The sequence below is a fragment of the Chelonia mydas genome, chromosome 1 (assembly GCF_015237465.2).
Source record: "Chelonia mydas isolate rCheMyd1 chromosome 1, rCheMyd1.pri.v2, whole genome shotgun sequence".
Lineage (NCBI taxonomy): Eukaryota > Metazoa > Chordata > Testudines > Cheloniidae > Chelonia > Chelonia mydas.
In genome coordinates, this window is record NC_057849.1 from 223,115,415 (window position 1) to 223,129,864 (window position 14,450).

Here is a 14,450-nt window from a genome sequence, read left to right on the forward strand (position 1 = left end):
AGAAGGAAGGATGGTTCTTATGGTTAATGCAGACACCTGGGGTCACGAGACCTGGGTTCAATTCCCACCTCTGCCACAGGTTTCCTTCATGACCATGTATAAGTCTTAGGGCCAGTTTTAAGCACTAATAAGTGTGCAGACACCTGCCATCCACATTTTGCCCCGCTCCTCAATTTGACAAATAGGGAGTTGCAATTCTACACCCCTTAGGCTCTATAGGAGAGAAGCCCTGATCCTGAGGGCCCACATAGATTCATAGGAATAGGACTCCCACAGGAAGTCTGCAGTGTCAGTTTACTCTAGACTGGGCTGGGGGGTTGGCTTTAGGATTGGGGGAGTACAAAGAGCCCCTTTGTGCTCTCTTCCTCAATTGGGCCTAGTGGTCCTCTGCCATGCATCTGCCCCAATGTGTTTGTTTCACTTTTAGGTATGTAAGTGATAAAGTAAATAAATTAATACAAATCCGAGACTTTTAGACAAGTGGGGTTTCATCCCCTCACTGAAATTCGGGAGCCATTCATTGATACCCACAAGCCACTTACTGAGGAAATCCAGATCCTGGCTTTGAGACATTAATACTGGCATAATAAATCTATATCCAAACTATTCTCTCAGTGTAAATTCATCCCGCATGAATGTCTGAGGTTCAGCATAATGTCTCCAAATATCTTCTGATCAACAAACAACAGCTATTTCTGTAAACAAATCATGATATTCAGCTTGTTATTCCCACTCCATGAAGTCACTAAGTCAACATTTATTGAAGTACTAATGGTAGCATTGCATCAAAATTTAATATGCACATTCATTCCTGGGCAGTACTGCATTAACACTTGGTTTCATCCATTACTATTTATCATGAGCTTTGTCATAAAATGAAGTTCCATCTCTCTATATTGAAAATAAAATATCCTCTGGTCACATGACCTCAAAACTCCTAGGAACACTATTTGCACAATTGGTGGAGAAGGAAACAGCCCTTAGTGAAGAGGATTTATCTACAGTTTATTGCTATGTACTGCAATCTGTTAGATGAGTGGGGCTTTTAAAAAACTGCAGTAGTTATGTAATATATAGTAAAAAGATATTTTCCAATAGAAACATTATAACATTTCCTTTAATTTGGGAAGACAGCTTCTACTTTGTTTTTTGAATGAAAGCAGCTAATATATTACCTGGATTTTGTAAGGAGAATCAAAAGAAAGATACAGCAGGCATACAAAAACAAAGCCTACAATAATTCGTTATCGGCAGTCCTTGTATTTACAGAAGGATACACTGGGAAAAGATTCATGTAGTTTCCCCCATCAACATTATGCAACGAGAGAGAGAGAGAGAGAGAGAGAGAGAGAGGTTATATTAAATGACATATCTACCGATATTTTAGGGTTAAGTTGCTCAATTTATCAAGGCCATCTGGTGCTGTTTATGGTGGTCTTTTTGCATTGTATATCTCAAGTTTTTCTTGTTGGAGAAGTGCTTCACACTAGCTGAGAGTATTAGGTCTTTTTGCTGTTAATGCTACGTACAGGGGAATGGAGAGCTGATAATATGCACATTCCATCTACGATGGAATGCAGAACCCACTAAGTGCAGTGGGACAGTCACTAGTGCAGGATGGTAAGAATGGTCTTATGTCTAAAGGATTGGATGGTGGGTCAGGAAATATGGGTTCCCTTCCCGGCTTTGTTATGTACTTCCTGCATACTTAGAGCTACTTACTTAACCCCCGTGCCTCACTTTTACCATCTGTTAAATGGGGATAGATACTTCCCTACTTCACAGAGGTGCTGTGAGACTTAATTCATTAATGGTTAAAATTCACTATTGTGCAGATGGCCAATACAAGGCCTATGCAACACTGAAGTCCCCCTTAACCCCTCAAAGCGTAAGCAGAACTTGAGTGAAGTGTAGCCTTGTGTTAGGTCCTCTGTGCATAAAGTCTGTTTTCACTCCAATGTTTGTAAAGCCCCTTGAGAGCTTCAGAAGCCACTATGTAAATGCAATATATTCATATTATTATTATTAATTTGAAAGATCCATCTTGTTAGAAATGCTGTTTTGTATTCCTAAGATGGTAAATTTGCAGGATCACAGTACTCTTTATTAAACAATGCAAAACATTTTATAGCAAGAGATCTTAGAAGCATGCCTGTTTGTAAAGAATACAAATGAGACAAAGAAATGGTATTCACTGGAGGGAGTCTGTCAAAATACAACACAACCACACTGATTTAATTGAACCCACAATACGATTATTTTGCAGCCTCAGTGATGATTGTGATGAGGTGTTGTTTTTTTGGCCTACTCAACTGCCATTATTACCCATAAAAACAGAAAATTAATACTTTAAAATGATCATTAATTTAAAGATATATATGGATGCCCGCTTTGGCAATCAGCCAAAACATGACATCATGCCTTGATGAATAAGACTGAAGCAAAAGTTCAGAGGTTTTTGAGATGCTGCCAAAATTGTTTTTGCACTTGATTGCTGGAAATAATCCACTATGAATGTCTACGCAATTGCAAGAAATTCATCTGCAGTGTGATTGTCATGCATACCTTGTCAATTCCTCTGTATAGAAAACCAGTCTAACTTCTTTCATTTTTTTAATTTCTACTAGTGAGACTTCCATAGATAGCTAGACACAGTTTTGCAATAAGTCACACTTCCTGTTTAGAAAAGAAAAGAAAAAAGAACAACATTTGAATATCCCTGGGAGGAAAAAGGCTGAAAAACATCGATGGAATTGTTAAATACAGATTTTTCAGTAATGGTTTCCGCATGTGTGAAATTTGTTCCAGCCCAAGATCAATGCATCACTTAAATCCCATTTTGAAGGCTTTAAGGGGGAAAAATGATGCATAGGCCTTGGGCTGGCCATCCACACAGGCAGGTATTTTCTCCTCAGTGAAGCACTGTGATTTGAATTTTCTAAAACTATTGAATTTAGCTGCTATAAACCCCGAAAGACTAAAAAAAGAAATCTCAAGTCTCTGGTACTTTTGCAGCTAAAAAGTTTTTTTTAAATCCCAACCAGAGAAAAATGTGACATCCTGTCCTCCCTGTTATCAGCATGGATAACTTGTTTTTAATCCTTAAAAAACAAACGTTCAGTACACACTGGAATACACAAAATAACAAATAAAAGGAACTGCAGTCAGGTTAATCAACCAATCAAGAGAATTCAATGCAGCCTCTATAAATGATTCATTATATATGTACTGTTCTGCAACATGTCATCATATTCTTAGTAGTCTGTGATATTGTTATTTGTGGATGACACTTCTGAATAGGCTTTAATTATATCTACCTATATAAATCACTAATTATATACATAAATACACACACGCTGCATGTTGAAAAGTGAAATGTTTTTATTCTCTTGCATTTGGTGTGACCATGCAACTCTCCAGCAGCAATGTAAAATAAAGCTCCGAGTACAATTACTCTGGGTCATCCCAAAGAAGAGAATGTACTATTCCATTCTTCCTCTTTTCATCGTTTTGTATTCCATACATACCCATGTTATATGTTCCAATGTTCACTTCAGTTAACTCTGCTGTTCCCTTTTCTGAAGATCATTTTTTTCAGGTTTTTTTTCAACTTCCCCCTGCCCCCAGTAATGCTACTCAGTGTGTCCACAATTACACACCCAACTCTATTTGGAAGATTGAATATACAGTTCCTGCAAGTGGGAGACATCTCTTTCTCTCTATCTAGGCACTCATATGGCCGTCATCAGATAGCATGGCAAAGCAGGAACTGAACCCAAGTCACTTGAATCCCACCTCAGTACCCTATCCACTAGAAACTTCCAAGCAGGTGTCTACAGTATGATCCTCTAATTGCTCTTTATAGATGTCAATTTTCTAATGCCCTGTCTACACTATAGTAACATTACATTGAAACTAGAGACCTACAAGAATCTACAGATTTGTAAATTAATTTATTATTTTCATCCCAGTCAAACCAAGAAACTGTGATAGCCCTGTATTAGTGTAATTAGTCCAGACTAACATGACATAATTACACACACCTGCTGCTTTCTTCAAATTCACTCCAAATTCTTTCTGTGTAATCTAAAATCAGGTGACTGAGATGACCCAGGTACTAAACACTTTGAGACAAATGCAGACGTTCTGTAAGTAGGCACATCTCCATTTAAATCCATGGCATTGCACCAGGTCTGACTTTGGACCATGATTGTTTCATTCAGATGAACATATTTTGATGTGTATATCAGATAACCATGTTGTTATTTTATAATTGTATTTAATGCTAGAGTGGTGTAAGGTAATTTACAGGGAGCAAAGAGATGTGGTGAAATCCTGGTTCCATGGAAGTAAATTGCAAAACTCATAATGATTTCAATAGGGCCAAAATTTCATCCATGTTTCCTGCCCTTAGGAGCTGCATCCTGTATCCTAAGGCAAACGGAATACAACTGACTCCTCTTGAAAAGTCCTTTATCATTAGATTTTCAGCCCGGATATCCCTTTTGTACACTTCCATCACTGGGAACTGCCTTGAGACTCCTAGAGAAATAGCATGACAAGGTTTCTGCCATACTTGTTCTTTTAGGGTTTCTCTTTTACTCCTCCACATTTACATCTTTTCAGAAGAGAGGAACATGGTAATTTTACCTTTATCAGAGCACAAACATCTGTTCTAAAAGTGCCAAATCTTTTTCAAAACCATTTTGGCCAATTTTACATCATGTTGTCATATGCTTTGTTAGAAGATATGGTTTCATATCCATATCATATCCATATCAAACCCCTCATTCCTCATCTCAGTTTCTGCAAAGATATAAGCCATGTTATGGTTTTTTAAGCTTTTTTTCAACCTTTCCAAACTCTTTATTCCAGTTTTGCTTCACCTGTTTCATTATTGCTCTTTCCATTCCATGAGTTATCTTGGTAGATCTCCTACTTCTTTCCTTTGATTGCCTTCTTTTATTGTTAAAAAGGAAAGGAGTACTTGTGGCACCTTAGAGACTAACAAATTTATTTGAGCATATGCTTTCGTGAGCTACAGCTGTTGTATCTGTAGTCCTCTTAGGTACTTGAACCTATTGACTTATTCTTCTCATAGGCTTGCCATCTTAATAGCAAAATTTTAGTTTGCTTCTCTGGTAAGATCAGGTCCTCCCCCTCGTTGCTTCTGGCGACATGATACTCTGCTTCCTATTTAAATATTTAACATGCTGTAAAATGTGCCAATGTCTCTGTTTGCCCCATTGAACAGTGGGGTGTATATAATTTGTGTGATTTTTAAAATAGGATAGAATGGTCTCCAAAACTGAAGTGGGAATCACCTGGATCAGTCTTAGTCAACCATGTGCACATAGAGAATCCACAGGCTGATACCCTGAAGTAACACGGGGTTGAGATATCACTGATAAAGAAACTCTTCCACATTAACTACACTAAATAAGTACAGAGAGGGTACATGTTGGTGTAGTTTCCTGTAAAGATTTCATAGGCATGGGTTTGGGATTGCCACGTTATTAAAGTAGGGGATAACAGTACAAACACATGAGAGTAAATTTACTCATATGTGTAAGTATTCTCATGATCAGGCCTTTAATTTCTCTTTCAAAATTTTAGGCATAAAATCAAAAACTAAAAACCAAAAATCCACTCCTTACTTTTACATTCCTAGTGGTATAATAGAGATTGCCAGATATTTTTGTTGAAAGCATCAGAATGTTTGTAACAATAAACACAGGATTCATTCTTTTGTTTCCTGATTTAGGAAAGCATGTGCTTAAGTCCCATTGAACTCAACATAAATGTGTGCTTTAAACACATGCTTAAATGCCTTCCTGAACTCGGGCCTTGGTGAACATCAAAATTTATTGTTTCTCAAGGTAAACGAATCTTATTGTTCAAGAAATATTACCTTCTTTAATAGGAATTATGTGAACAATGTGGAAAAAACAGGATGCTGTACTAGGCAAACAGCAATGGCGTATCAACTATAGTATCTGAGACATGAAAGTGACACATACTGAGACTAGATAAAAACAAAAGAAACATAGAGACAAGCCAGACAGCTAAACAATTTGCTCAAGGAAAAAATCTCAATAATTAATACACAGTATGCAGACCAAACATTTAACACAATAACTTATTCTGTTTATTTAATATCTTCACATTGTGATATTGAAGAGAGTCCAGATTTAATTTTTAGCCAAAGCCCCACAGTTGGTGGCTGTTCACTAATCCAATGTACCAAAAATTGCTAAACTTCAGCTTTAGGATTAATGGCTGAGAGTGGAAATCAATGTGGAATTTTAATTTAAATGGAGTAAATAAGTTTGGAGGCAAAAAGGTTTGAGCAATCAGAAGATGAAAGAAACCTTCTTATCATTCAGAGTCTAAATTCTGCAAGCTTTTTGCTTTTCCACTCCATGCAATCTTATGAATTTCCTGGATTTTTATTTGTGTTTGTTCCATTCTTAAAGCCATATCTCAGAAGTATCTGGGCCAATTTATCAGTATTAAAAGAGGCATTTTTAAAATGAATATTTAAAAAGAAGAGAGTATTCATATCCTTTCAGTATCTACTACTACGGAGAGAGAGAGAGAGAGAGAGAGTGTGAGATGTTAGTAAGGGCAGACTTTTCCAATAAAGTTAAATTGATAAATGTTTTCTCTCTCATAGGTACTATATGCAATTCTGACTAGCACAGTTCAGGTATCCCTGCTGTAGGAAAGGGTCTCAGGTATATACCTTGCAGCGCTTACATTTTTCGTATTTTCCCAGTTTTGTAGAGAATACAGCACTTTCTAAGGCACCAATTCTGCAAAGACTTATGCACATGCTTACTATATGCACTGAAAATAGTCCCACTGAGACTTTCCACAGTCTGTAAACTTAAATCTTGTATAAATCTTTAAAAGATCAGGGCCTGAGTCTGTTAAATTCCCCCCTTGCCCCAAAAGTTTCTCTAAGGTAGATCACATGCAATTTTCAAAGTATTTTAATATTTCCCCAGTGTTTTTTTAAAATCAGTATTTGTAAAAAGCCTCTTGGGGATAAACTGATGACTGTGTAAGCAGAGATCCAAGCAGAAAATGCAGATTTTAGTGATACTTGCCAAGTGCTACAGATCACCATTCAGGTCAGAGCTATTTCTTGATTATATTCCATGTATTAAGGGCATGTGCAAAAGAGCTGTGTTTGCACCCATTTGTCTTTATAGGTTTACCAAGAGAAAGAGGGAATGTGCTGGGGACCATAGGAGGGAAATGAGAGGAGGAGGTGGTTTATTTTTATTTTATCAAGGAATGAACCAGGAAAGAAAATAAAACAGGAAGCTCCCTTTGATTTGTAAAAAGAAAATAAGAAAGGCAAGGGCACCAAAAAATAGCCACCCACCCCTTTCCTGAGGCAGGCCAAGGATAGGATGGGGGATGTTTAATTTCTTAGCCTCTTTCATCAGCTCCTACACTAAGCAGGGCAAGAAAGTCAAGCAAAGGGACCAAGAAAAGTGACAGCATAATTAATCAGAGAATTATGCCACTACTAACACTAAGTAGACTTAGCATTCGTATCACATAGAGACAAAATTTGCTGTCCTATGGGTGCTCACAGTTCCCTCCCATGTGGGAATTGTGTACATCAGACACAGGCTTTTGCTCAGAAGATTTAGTTAGGGATCTACTTTTGACTTTAAAATAAACTCATTCAAACAATGTAGAGCATAAATATTTATTTACTGTTCTTTACAGGTTGTTTACAGGATTATCCCTTAATTTTTGCAGCTACACCCCGCCCAAGCCTTAAAAACACAACCCAAATGACTATGCATTTACCTTTTGTAATGGGCAAAGATTTTAAATGGCCTCCCTGGAGGTAGAAAATATGGAGAAGGGGAGAGGGAAAATATAATATATGCTAAATAGGTATCACCTGGCATTGCACACTGCAGCCCTGATGGTAGCCATTTTTCACTTCCATAGCCAGCATGGTAAAAATTGTTTTAAAAATAAAAAATGACTAGATTCTACAAAGCAAACTGGAACTGAATGCCCATTCCCAGAATGGGAACGTGCTAAAGTCCAGCTCAAGTGTACAGTGTCAGAGGACAGTTGTGCTCTTTGTAGTGTATGATGACTTAAAAGACAAGTCTGTTGCTTTCTTTGGACCTGAAAAAAAGTCTATTTGAGAAGCACAGTGTTTCATAAAAAAAAAGAAAAAGAAGAGAGAGTTATGTGTTGTTTCTGGGGCCAAGGCCATGCTCGGACAAGGAAATCTGCTTCAAGTGAAAACGCATGTTCTAACTGCATCAGAACCAGCTCCTCCATGATAGCTCAGCACATAGAAGTCAGTTTTACACTCTGTGACAGCAGTGTAATGCAGAATGCCAGTTACATTGTATGTCTATCCCACAACGCGCAATGAGGCAGCGTACCAACGCTTCATGGTTTTGTGACCACAGAAATGGTCACTGTGTGGAGAGAAAAGAGTCTGAAAAGAGAAACTCTGATTTTCTAATTGATGCAAAAACAACAACCCCTCCCACTACTGTTTCCATGTGGCTCTTTGAACAGCAGCATGTAACTGTTTTATAAGGGCTTCCCACCGACACAAGTATTTTTTAACTTATACAGTGTTCCTCAACTGACCCTTAAAAGGCAGAACCCTTCTGTCCCACTTTTACGTTCGTTATTTTTCCTTTCCAATGCAGAACGTTGATGTTTAAAGTGAACCATAAATGCACCCCAGTGCTGATTTTCACAGCCTTAACCCATTCTCCCTCCCCCCATCTACTAGGTTGGTGGGATTTTTTTTCTTGTGGATTTTTGATATTTTTGTTTTCCAACATTCCAAGTGTCTTACCCATGTTACCTGATGTGCTGGTTTAAATGTTGTGCTGATGATAGTCCAGAGAAAATCTTCTGAGCCATCTCCTTCACTGGAAAATCTTGAGCTCTATAACCACCAGCAAATACTTATAAAGAATTAAAAGTAGTTGGTGTTAGTGGTTTCATTGTCAGGAACTGTTTCCCTCCGGAAGTTTATTCAGAATGATAACCTGGCTTATGCTAACCTGCTTTAAAGTCCAGTGTGTCATAGGAATATTTCACATATAATCAGACTCCTGTAGACAGTCACAGAATCACAGAAAAGGACTAGTTTCATATCCCTATTGTAATTAGATATTTTAAAAATAATTTCCCCCATTTACAAAGCTACCTGTAAGCTGTTAACAGCATCCACATGAAAGGAGCACAACACTTATTCTCTCATTTGCATCTGGCATATAAACATTTGTGGGATGAGACATTTAGACAAAGTCCTAAACACTATGGGCATTTAAGATGGTACTTTTTGAAAGAGATGGGGCTCACAGAACTGGGCCTTATATTTAGGACAGAGAATCTCATTGCCATGGGATAGTGGTCATTACTGCATTAGATACCATTTGCTATATCATGCTTGCTGGGTCTTTTTGCTCTGTCCTGACTATGAGCAAAATGTGATGAATGGTTCCTGGAACAATCATGAAACAGTAACTTCTACATATTGGGAATGTGGTTAAGACTTAATACTCTGCTCATTTATGGTTTGTTATATTGCTAGATGATGGCTTAATAACAAAGGAAAAAATGACCACCAAAAAGGTGACTCAATGCATGTCTTCCAAATGACTAACAAGTAACACACTAACTACATGCTAGGTTTCGTTAATATAACAACAAGAAAAAAAGGAAATTATGTAATTCATGCGCATTTTTATTCAGACCTATTAATTCCATGAAAACAAAGCAAAAGGAAAGGCACTTCCGATACCAAAAGAACATTTACCACTTTCTCTATTTAAAGTTCATTATACTGGGTGGGATTTTCAGAAGTTTTAACTCTACACCCATTGAAACCAATGGGAATTCACCCCACTGACTTCAACCACAACAGTGTGAGGCTGGTGCTCAGACCAGGTGCTTTTGAAAATCCCATCCAGTATCTATACTCTTAGATTTCCTCGCTGGTATGCGGTCATCTCAATTTACAACACAAAAATGGTTCCACACAAAAGATCCTCAAAATAAATGCAAACTCTGAAAAAGTGGGGTTTGGTCTGATGTAACATGGAAGAAGTTGAAGCAAAGTCATATGCATGCCACCATGGCAAAATTCAATAAGTTACTACAGAAAACTGAGATAAATTAATACAGCTTTAAGCAATATTAAACTTGTTATCAGCAAAAATCCACTCCTTGGGGTGGCAAACTATAAATGTAGACGCATAAAGGGATCATTTGCAAATGGCTGAGATGTGTGGGCTTAATCTCAGGCTGCAAGGTACTTGGCAAAATGTGCCGTACATTTCTGTCTTCTAAAGTACCTTATTACAAATTCTGCTCTATGAATTGTGCTGCAGGGCTCCACATCTCCCCTGCACCATGATATCAGCAGGACTTTTTTGTTCTGAATTGGTTTTATCTTTTCAGTAAGCCAGCCCATGGCCGGTTACTACAGACATTTTTTCTCTCATGGTGAGCCTGAATTTTCACAGCTTAGTTTTATAATACTTTGTGGATGATGTTAACACTTTCTGAAAATTTTTACTATAAAGACCAGCATGTGGCCATAGCTACTAAAAAAATGCCCAAGATGAATCATTTCTCTGTAACAGTATTATAACTACAGGCAACACCATGAAAACAATGGTAATTCTATTCAGTAGGACTGTCCCTCAGATCCACATGCAGAGGGTCGCTTCACATACAAGTCTTCTTCATCCTAGATGGAAAAGGAAATGGCAGGGAGCAGCCCCATCCTCTTCTACTTCAGACCTCGCAGAGCATGCTGGGGGGAGATGGCAGAAACTGTGTGGACCAAGGGGGGTTGGAAGGCTGTACATTGCTTCTCCTGTCCCCTTCCCCAGGACCCACAGAAATTCTGAGAAATTGATAATGAATCCTGGAGCTCAATTGTTTTTTTCCTGTGAATTCATTTCTCCCTGCCCACCCATCCCCAGAGGAAGCTGGAGCCACACTGCCAGGGTTGGGGGGATGAGGACTACAGCAACTGTGGAGGCATATGGCCTCTGAGCAATGGCCGTAGCCTACTGTGGATGTCCCCAAATCATTCCACACAGACCATGTCACAAAGGAGGGAACGCCTCCCATCTCAGACAGAATCTCTTTCAAATATACTCAGAATGGTACAGTTGTTCTCTATAGATATAAAGGAGGGATCTGGTGGAGGTAAACTTTCTAAGTAGAGTGTGTGGATTTAAGTACATGACTTCCTAGGAAATTAAGCAAAAAGAAAAGGAGTACTTGTGGCACCTTAGAGACTAACAAATTTATTTGAGCATAAGCTTTCGTGAGCTACAGCTCACTTCATCGGATTAAGGAGTAACTTGGATAAGATCCTTGCATAATGCTTTGAAAAGTTACACTATAGTGTCATAATTGTACCAATTTCATACACTACTTACTGAGCAAGTAATTGTACCTCCAAAGCTGCATGGCCTTTTGCAGCTATATAGATAGTGTCACGTAGTAAATTAGCAAGTTGTAGCCATCCTCTATGGGCCAGATCCTTAGCTGATGTAAATCAGCATAGGTCCATTGACATGAATAGAGCTACATCGATTGAAACCAACTGAGAATCTGGCCCTAAGTGTTTTGTATAATAAATAAAATACCACCATCACCACCACCACCACCTAGCTCTCACACAGTGCTTTTCATCTTTAGATCTCAAAGTGCTTTTACAATGGAGGTCACTATACCTATTTCTACAGATGGGGAAACTGAGACTCTGGGAGGGAAGAGACTTGTTCAAGGTCACCCAGCAGGTCAGTGTGGAATTGAACCAATATAATAATCTCTTAATTGCAAAAAACTCCCCAAACCCTGTACATGTCACAAATCACTATGGCATGCTGCAGCAGTGCAAGTGCATGCAAAACACAGCTACTATAAATAGCCCCAATGAATATAGTTCAGCTAACTAGGTATTTTCAATCTCTCTCTTTCTGATTTACAATCTTTATAAATGCTGGCTATTGTTACTCATCAATATCTAGTACTAGGATACTCACTCTATTATACATTTCCATGAAAAAGGCTTTGGAAACAAAAATAGAACATAACAGTATTTAGTGTGGGTTGTGAGACTAATTTTAAAAACTGCTAATATAATTGCAAACATGTCTCCTTTTAGAATTTTAATTCTATGCAGATGTAACAGTACCTGCACAATTACACAACAAGCAATACCTGCTGATTACTATTTGTAACGGGAGCATCCTGGAAGGCTCTCTCCAGACTGGGGTCAAAACCAGGCTAATTCCACGTATGTTTGGGCCCTGTTGTTAACAGGGAATGAGCACTGTTTCTGTAACCAGTGGGAACAATTTGTTCTTCCTGAGACCTATGCTAACTCCTTCAGTTATTCCTGCGTGGAAACTACAGCATGGTACTATATTCATGGTGCTAACTGTACTTACACAAATGCTAGTCAGGGAAACTGAGCTAGATACTAGAAAGAAAGAAAGGAAATATGAGTTAGTGAGTTCATCTAGGATTTTGTTCCCATTATTTTGAGTTAGCAGTTGTACCCCCACAATACTGTAACCAAATATTATTCTAGAATTTCTTCTTCTTCTTCTTCTTTTTTTAAAGAGGGAGATATATGGATCTTTTTGAGTTAAACCCAGTTTCTGGAATGTACTGAACAAATATTTTACGAAAGGGAAAAAAGTTTACGTTGGAGTAATGTTACTGTTGAATGATTTGTAGTGCTCGTAGCTGAATGATAGAACAGCCTTAAGGGCAGTATTTTACAAAGGATTCTCACTGTTGGAGGAATTAAACTTATCATATGCAGAAACAGGAAAATAATAATAATTATTATTTTGCCAATTAGGTGAATAAATAGTTAATAGGATAAACCTGCCATACATCAGTTTATGTCAACGCCATTTCCTGCATGGACACCTGAGAAAGGAGCAGGCAGGTCAGAGAAATCCAGACTTAATAAGGCTATGCATTTCTGAGGTTTCTTTTGAATCACAAAGTCTGGGTTAGTCAATGAAGCTTTCAAACGATCTGACTTGAAAATTAGTGTTTGGCAAGGTCCACTGACATCTGTTTGCTGCCACTTTCTTTAGCCCCCTTCTACATTCCCTGGAGGTATCACATACAAGCTGCTCTGCAGTACCACACTAGAGCAACTGCAGACAGAAGGGAATGTAGACGGACATGCAAAGTGTTTAAAATAGGAAGCACAGGCTCTGTGCTGGGGGCTAACATAACAGGTGTCTATATACTGGGAGCTTATATTAATGAGGCTTCTGTTACATATGTACTAGACTGCCGTCAGTCTTTTCAGAAGTAGATGGGTATTTTGGTTAAAGTCAGACAGAGTAACCTCATAGTAACCTCTAGTCTGGCTCACAGCCACTAGGGAGGATTCTGAAGGACTGTCCCTTAGTGCTGCATTGATTAGATTTCTTCCCATAATACTTCCAGTGTTTTTGCTCAGTAAACCTTACTGACAATTGAGTCTAGAATAAAGGATGGTGGGGGGAATAAGAGCTGATCTCCTTGTGAAAATGTGCCAGAAAATTAACTATGTTTTAAACATCAAACAATTCTTTTTGCTCTACTACAGCCAGAAAAGGAGAGCCTGTGAAATACATGGGGGGGGGGGAGGGTTAGAGGGGGTGGGGAAATGCTGAAAAGACACAGTCCTAAACCAAAGAAAAAACAGACAAAAAATATATCCAGAATCAATACAATGTTAAAGTCGAACATTTAAACACACAAAACCCAGGAAATATGAAAGTCAAAATCCCCTTGAGCAATATTAACTCAGCCATACGCTACATAAGCAACATTTTCACATTCTGTTTTTGTTCATAGATGTATATGTTAATACTTATTTTCACATGCTATTTGTGTTCATTAAAATATATTTAATACTATACTCTGACTTTATGGTGCTGCGGGAACCTTAGTATTTGAATTTCCGGACTTTTATGTGTTGTAGTATCCAACCTCAACATTGCTCCAACATAGGATTTCTTTGGAGTGGCGGGAAAGGGGGTGTTATAAAACAAACAAATAATAATTTTAAAAAAATCTATGTCCACTCAAGAAAAGTGGGGATGGGAACACACAATGTTGCTGGGGGGGGCGGGGTGGTGCTTGTTCTGCTGAGGATATTAAATCCAATGCATTTGGGGTGCTTACAAAAGTGATAAATGCAGTTTCTATAAAATGTTTTGAAAGCCTTAAGTGCACATATGCCAGGTGGAAGAGTCAGTCAACTTGTTAATGCAAAAGTATAGTTAACTTGTCACGAGGAGGAGACGTGAATGTACAACTGATTACATTTCCAAATTAATTTTCATATAAACCAGAGTCTGGCACTTCATAAAGCACTATTCTCAAAAAAAAAAAAAACAAAAAAA

At 38.1% G+C, this 14,450-nt stretch overlaps 1 long non-coding RNA gene across 6 annotated transcripts in view; it reads right to left on the reverse strand.

Annotated features, from left to right (window-relative positions):
- Positions 1-14,450, reverse strand: part of LOC114019152 — a 353,232-nt gene that overhangs the window by 10,369 nt on the left and 328,413 nt on the right. The window contains exons 4-5 of one of the 6 annotated variants that reach the window (XR_006287353.1): positions 8,858-8,950; positions 2,566-2,676 (exon numbers count right to left, since the gene is read on the reverse strand). The exons of 4 other annotated variants lie outside the window; for them this stretch is intronic. This is a non-coding gene — a long non-coding RNA (uncharacterized LOC114019152). Of the gene's footprint in view, positions 1-2,565; positions 2,677-8,857; positions 8,970-14,450 lie in introns of all 6 variants that reach the window. One more of the 6 variants, XR_006287373.1, reaches the window with a different exon arrangement.